The sequence below is a fragment of the Muntiacus reevesi genome, chromosome 10, assembly GCF_963930625.1.
Source record: "Muntiacus reevesi chromosome 10, mMunRee1.1, whole genome shotgun sequence".
Lineage (NCBI taxonomy): Eukaryota > Metazoa > Chordata > Mammalia > Artiodactyla > Cervidae > Muntiacus > Muntiacus reevesi.
The window spans coordinates 35127461-35134813 of record NC_089258.1 but is presented as its reverse complement, the minus strand read 5'-3'; the positions used below and the strand labels follow the sequence as shown (position 1 = coordinate 35134813).

The following is a 7353-nucleotide window of genomic DNA, read 5'->3' as shown; positions in this document are numbered from 1 at the left end:
CCACAGTTCAAAAGCATCAATTCTTTGGTGCTCAGCCTTCTTTACGGTCCAACTCTCACATCCATACATGACTACTGGAAAAACCATAGCTTTGGCTAGACAGACCTTTGTCAGCAAAGTGATGTGTCTGCTTTTTAATATGCTGTCTAGGTTGGTCATAGCTTTTCTTCCAAGGAGCAAGCATCTTTTAATTTCATGACTGCAATCACCATCTGCAGAGATTTTGGAGCCCAAGAAAATAGAATCTTTCAGTGTTTCCATTGAAAAAGAAATTGCTAATTGACACTTATTTAATATGTCATACAAGGATTTCTGGATCCAGCCCCTGTTTATCTTGCCAGCCACATTTTTTGTAACTCTCATGAACAGACATGCCATCTTCCAGCCCATCTGAGCAATTTACACTTTCCTGAATCCATCACACCTTCATGTGCCTCCTGACTCTTCATGCATGTTCCTTCTGCCTCTAGCGCTCCTCTCAGCCCATCACTCAGCTGGTTAACTCCTACACTTCTCAGCCCTTGGCTCAGGCAGGTCACTTACTCTTGGAAGTATCTGCTTATAACTCTCATCTGCCTCGAGTTACCTCCTTTTTGCTTCTTCAGTGTTCTCTCTCTCAACCTCCTCTACCCCCACGGAATAGTATATTATAGACTTTAGAATAGTAGATCTCTTATCATGGAATTCAAGGTCATCACCACTGATTTCTCTGTCTTTTGTGCAGGACTTGATGAACAGAACACATCTCATTCATATATGAATTCCTAGTGTCCTATCTAGGACTTGGCTCAGAGTCGCTTGACAAAATGATGACAGAATGAGATAGCGTGTGAGAAATTTAACTGAGAAAGGCTCCAGAAGCCCCAAGGATAATTAAGATGAATGTGATAGATCCTCAGAAATGGGATATAACCAAGCCCACCTCACATAATACACCCTGTGTAAATGGATTTACTCCTTCGAATGAGGCAGAGATTTTCTCATTTTTAGCCCTCTAAAGGTTTTGGGATCTAGCTGCAATTTCCCTTCCAATCTCATCTTAAACTCCACCTCCTCTCTCTGAGAAAATGTTTCAACCAATTTAAATTTCTTTTAGTGTCTGGAAAGTACAATCTCCTTCCTTCCTTCCTTCCTTCTTTCCAGCCTGTGCCCCTGTTCCCCATTCTACCATGTTTCCCAAGGCTTCCCCCATCACATGTCTCTGGCCATAGCAACTTCTTTTTTTTTTTTTTTTTTTTTTAATTGAGAAAATAATTTATTTAATTGTAAATCAGGAATTTTATTTTAGTTTTTTAACATTGAGCTATTGATTTTTTACTTTGTCCACTTGGATTTTAAAGTTAAGTGAATTTAAAAAAAAATCAAGATCCCTTCGAAAGGAAACTTCATTCCTTTTCATTCCTTTCTGATCTTTGAAGATACATCATTCCTTTGCTTTCAGACTTAAATCATGAACTCTCCCTAGTCCAGAATGGATCCCCCAAAACTTGAATTATATAGAATCAAGAGTCATAACTGACTTTTGATCTCCTTTTTCTTTTGCAAGCCCACTTTTTCAGGATTTTTGTTGGTTTTCTTTTGTTTTACTGGGTTGTGAAAAATTTTGGCAAGAACGGAAGAGTAGGAGGCACAGTAAAACAGTAGAGAAAATGGAGGTTTCATTTTATCAAAGAAGCCGGCACGGCTGAGCATCAAGCCAGTGAGGTGGCCCTTTAAGTCAATCGCTTGAAAATGGGAAGCAATGACGTAAACTGGGAACACAAGCAAAATATAAACATGCCTGCATATATAAATGTTGCCTCTTTTCTCCTGTTACACTGACTTGTTTAACTTTAAATAATATATAAGATTTCATAGCATTCCTTAGAGAAAGGAATCGAATGGTAAGCTGTTCAGTCACATGGACTGGATCTCCCATCGCCATCCCCTCTACTTTTGACACAAAATCAACTAACCATTTTATTAAACACGTCTGGTTGTTATACTTCAGTAGTGCAGGTGGGGCAAGGGGAAATGAGAGGTTCCTTGATATCAGCCCTCCAACATGGGGCTGGATGGGCTGAGGGTTAGAGCAGATGGTGGCGGGACTTGCTGACAACTGACTATCATGAAGCCCAGGTCTGGGAAGTGTAAGTCCTGGCAATCCTCTTCAGTCCCCTACAGGTTTTTGTTTCCTCAGACACCATCCACTTCCTCTGGCCAAGGATCTGAAGACTCAAGTTCCAGAGTCTGGCATACTGAATATGACTTGGCCAAAACAAGAAGCATCTTATAAGACAACACTGCTCTGGCTGTCATCATGGTTGAGGAGACTGTGGAGACCACCCACACTGCCTGGATCCATGCCGTATTTATGTGCCAACTGCATGCCCTGTGCCCCTCAGAGGAGGCACTGCCCCACAGTGATCAGCACCCTGTCTTTCTACTCTCTCTTTGCTTGTTTCACGGCCAACTTACTTGGAGGCTTTGTTTTCATTTCGCGCTGAGCATCCACTGGCTCCCTCAGATTGCCTGTGGCTCCCAACATCTTCACCATATGCATTGGGAATCTTGACTAGTCTTGGCACAGAAGCCAAACAATGCCGTGATAAGGAAAGGACATTGACTAAACCACTTGAGTATCACCAATGTAGACTGTCCTGCTAAGAGTTCTCCTGCTGCAAAAGCAACTGTGAGTTGCTTCAGACCCAGCAGCAACAGGAAGACACTGAAATCAAGAGGATAGCCCCTCACAATCGTTATCTTGTTGCCAAACACTTCCCTTTGCATACTTCTCTCCAGTAAGTCAATTGGCACATGTAGAATGTTTCTGGCTTTTTCTTTGTCTATGACAATTTTTCTTTTTTTTTTTTTTTTGGTTCAACTGATAGTGTATCCGCTCCCCGCCCCCACAACCGAGAATAGATAAGAAATCACTGGGAATTTACATCTGATTACCACAGGTTCATTCTCCCGTATTACAAGGCTCAAAGTTACAAGGAGAAATAATATGTACTTGCTGTGTTGGTCTTTTGTTAGTATTTTTTTTTTAAGTTAAAATTAAGTGTTACTTTTCTGAGGAAGTAGCCAGAATAATACTCTCTCAAATTCAAAAATGTACTGGCACAAAGTCAGATGTTATTTCTAACCACATTATACTCTTTTGTCTGCCAAGACATCTTGACAAGCTTAATATCCGCAGGTAGGCCTATATGATAATCCCAGCAGTATTCCGGGGATAAGATTTTAGTGGGTTTGTTGAGAAGGAAATACTTGTTTAGATGGCTTTCATCATGCCATTGGGCTTCTATGTCATTTTTCTTGTCCTTGAGAATTCCTTTGAAGCATTCCTGGGTGATATTAAGGACCTGAGTAGGTGTTCCCCCAAAAATGGCTGCGTGGTAATAAAAATCCCCTTCGCCAAAGGGAATGTATGCTGCAGACTCCTTCCGCCTCTCGTAGGTGAACTCATCGGGATCTGCTTTGTACCACCAGGCCTGTAGCTGGGCCACCGACTCGCCCAGGGTCTCCACCCCAAACTTGTCTTGGAAGACCTGGTCCACGTCCATGCAGAAGAGGAAGTCAACCTCACGCTGGATGTGGGCCACAATGCGCTCCCCGATGGTCTTCATGCGCATCATGCTGATGTCCTGCCACCTCTTCTCAGGCTTGATCTCAAACACTTTGAAGGTGCGCAGAGGACCCAGCTCTATCAAGGGCATTCTGGAGACATTATCCACCATGATGTAAAAGATGACTCGATGGCCAACCATGAAGTGCTTATTAGCAGACATTAAGAACTCCTCCAAGTAATGCTCAATGTATCTTCCGACAGCGAAAACCGTCAGACCGACGGTAATTTTCTGCTTGGCATAATAATCATCTAAGACGGCTCTGTTGTAAGTGCCTTCCCACACCACAGGAGCCTTCCAATCCGTCATGGTCACAACCTCGGGGCGTTTAAATGGGTTGAACCAGTCCGATAGCTTAAGCTTGCTTTCGTCTTCCTTTCTTTGTTCCTTTTCTTCGTCTATGTCTTCATCTTCTTCGTGGTAACCATTGTTAAACCGTCTCGGAAACCACCAGCCCTTCTGAATGCTGCTGCCACCAACTTCTGGGTTTCTTGATGGGTTTATCCAGAACAAAGAGCCTTCTGGGCTGTGGATATATTCCCAAAACACAACAATGACAGTTGAGACAACCAGCATTGACAGAATCACTTTTCCTTTGACATTCATTATCTTCTCCTCATCGTCTGCTGCTCTCCTCCCAGAGTAAAAGGCAAAAGTACCAAGTTCTATTGAGCTCCGTTCTGCAGAAGGAGGCAGGACTGGGAGGAAGCGAAGGTGCAGCGTTCTGACTCAGCTGTCTCTATTTCGTGGTCGCGGAAACAGAGGCTCTCCCATAGCAACTTCTTTAACTTTTCAGATCTCAGCTCAGACATGGCCTCCTACTGGAATAAAAGAAGCTTTATCCAACTCTACAGACCAGAGTACCTTACTGTACCTTCTCTGTCTTCCCATGGAACCCTACATTTTCTTTCATAATGATATTTATCAAACTGATTATAATTGCATAATTATTTGTTTGTCTATTGTGTTTACTTTCCATATCCCCCACATCTAACAGTTTTTATCTTATAACCAAAGGGCATGTAACATTTTCAGAAGATTAAATGGTAGAAATAGGAAGGAGGAAATGAAGGAAAAGTAGCAGGCTGTTTTAATGGGATGCTACCTCTTTGGGGGCAGGAGGAGAAGGGGACGACAGAGGATGAGATGTCTGGATGGCATCACCGACTTGATGGTCATGGGTTTGGGTAGCTTCAGGAGCTGGTGATGGACAGGAAGGCCTGGCGTGCTGTGATTCATGGGGTCGCACAGAGTCGGACACGACTGAGCAACTGAACTGAACCTCATTTTTGACTAGGTCTTTCACTATTCTATTTGTAAAGAAAATTGTTAACAGACATTTATTTAATAAGTCACACTAGGATTTCTAGATCCAGCCCCTATTTATCTTCCCAGCCACACTTCTTGAAACTCTCAAAACTGCATTCTTCCAGCCAATCTGAGCAATTTACACTTTCCTGAATCCATCACACCTTCGTGTACCCCTGAAGAGAATGGCAACCCATTCCAGTATCCTTGCCTGGAGAATTCCATGGATAGAGGAGCCCGGCGGGCTACAGTCCATGGGTCACAAAGAATCAGACACAACCGAGTGACTAAGCAGACGCACACACACACACAGTTACACAGGCCAATCCCAGTCTCCCAGTGTATTACCGTTTCTCCCCTTGGTGTCCATACATTTGAGTGTCACCTTTCAACAACGTTCAAAGCCAGACAGCACTGACGCCAGCTCAAAGCAATGCTGGTCTCAACACCGTTTCTTGCCCAGCTCTCCTCTCCGTCCTTCACTCAGTTTTGCTCCTGAAGGAATCAGAAACAGAATTTTCTATGAATAAGAAAGAGAAGGAAGAACATAAGACAGAGAAAAAGATTCAAAACAGCTGAATAAAAAATATCCACAATGATATAGGCTTCTTAAGCAAAGAAAGGGAGGAAATTTAATTTCCATGAAGTTCAGCATTTTGACTATTGAAGGAAACTGGGCAGTTTGATTACTGAAACAAGACCGTCCTGTGATTTGCAATGGATGGAAGGCACATTTGCTTTAAGAGTGAGCAGATCAGCTGTTGGGCTGCCAGAGATTTTCATCCAAAATTTCAGGGAGTGATGAGGCTAGGTAAGGCACACAGGTGCAGCTATGAGGAAAAAAAAAAAAAAAAAAAACAGTCATTTTCTGATTGTATCTCCCGCTATTCTGCTCATGAAACTTGCTAGGAACAGAAGGAAAGAGGAAGGGAGAAAAAGCATTTCAGGAGAAACATCAAAACAAACACACCAATATAAACATACAAAATTCTTGACAGTTTTGTCCCTACCTTGGAGAAGGCCAACCAAAAGTCATGTCTCTTTCCCATCAGCTGCTAAGAGCCCTGAGCTGACCCATGTTTCACTTTCTATCTGCTAATCACCACCTCGTAGAGGCTGCCTGTATGTGTGTGTTCAGTCATGTCTGATTCTTTGCAACCCCATGGACTATAGCCCGCCAGGCTCCTCTGTGCATGGAGTTTTCCAGGCAAGAACACAGGAGTGGGTTGCCATTTCCTTCTCCAAGCAGTAGAGGTTGGCTCCTGTTGTAAATGTGTCTATGCACATGGGAATCAGCTGCCCAGGGAGAATGACCATCCAAGCCTATGGGTGGTTATATTTCCTTCTGTGTATAAATGAGTAAAGTGCTGTTCGGCTTTAGACTTTGGTCACTTGCAGAAGTGTTTGGTGTGAGTACACCCAGTCACTTCTGGGTATCCTGATGAAATGAGCGTGCCCTTATAAAAAAGAACAAGCATAGACAACTTGGGCTAAAATTAAGAACTCTATTGTTTCCTTCCAACAGTGATCTTTCTGAGTATCAATGTGTCCACTTCTTAGATTGCTCATTCTTTAAAAATCATCTAAAATTCTTTTACAGTCTGATCCTTCTTACCCCTAAATCACAGCCATTTTTATCTGATAATTATTTATTTGTTAAACTTTTACTGGAGTAGAGTTGATTTAAAATGTTGTGTTAGCTATTTGCCATGTGCTTTGCTTGTTACCCTTCATTTGAGCATTTAAAAAAAAATCTTATAAATTAGATGTTGGTATCTCTATTTTGTAGATGAGGCCAACACTGAAAAGAGTCAAGTAACTTCTCCAAGAGCTCATTGAGCAAAGGATGGAGCCCGCAGGCAACCCCAAGTCCACCTCACCTTTGCTGGCTTTCCCCACTGGATTGTCTCTTTGGCAAGAAGGGTAAGAAAATATTCTGAACTATGAACATCCTCTTGCCTTAACTCTAGGCTGTAAGAAACCTATATCCATTTAGTCTGAAGGAGGAGTCCTCCTCCCTGACTGAACCAGTCAGCAACCTGTCAAGAGCTATTGAAGTATGTGAGTGGAAAGTTGTGACAGCTCGAACCTAGGTCAAGTCCAACACACCATTTTCACCATTCGGTGGAGAGCAGCTGCTAAACTCAGCTCAGGCTGGAGAGCTGCCCTTCCAAACCAATTCCATAAGGCATTACAGATGCCCAAGTTACCTTGTCCCAGTCTACCTGGACATGGAGCTTTCTAAAAGAGAGCCAATTTGCCCATTTCACAAGCAGGGATAAGATTCCAAGAGTTCTTACTGTATCAAAAATAATTTGGACTCCAGTTTCCAAGAAAACTAACATCACATAAATCTCACAGGATATAATTATACTTGATGGAATCCCCTGTCCTGAGAAATTCCTGGGGTTAGCATGAAACTACCTACATATTC

At 42.6% G+C, this 7353-nt stretch overlaps 1 pseudogene; it reads right to left on the bottom strand.

Moving 5' to 3' along the window:
- Window positions 1-1267: 1267 nt before the first annotated feature.
- LOC136176457 (N-acetyllactosaminide alpha-1,3-galactosyltransferase pseudogene) lies at window positions 1268-4375 on the bottom strand (annotated as a pseudogene).
- Between the last annotated feature and the right edge of the window lie 2978 nt (window positions 4376-7353).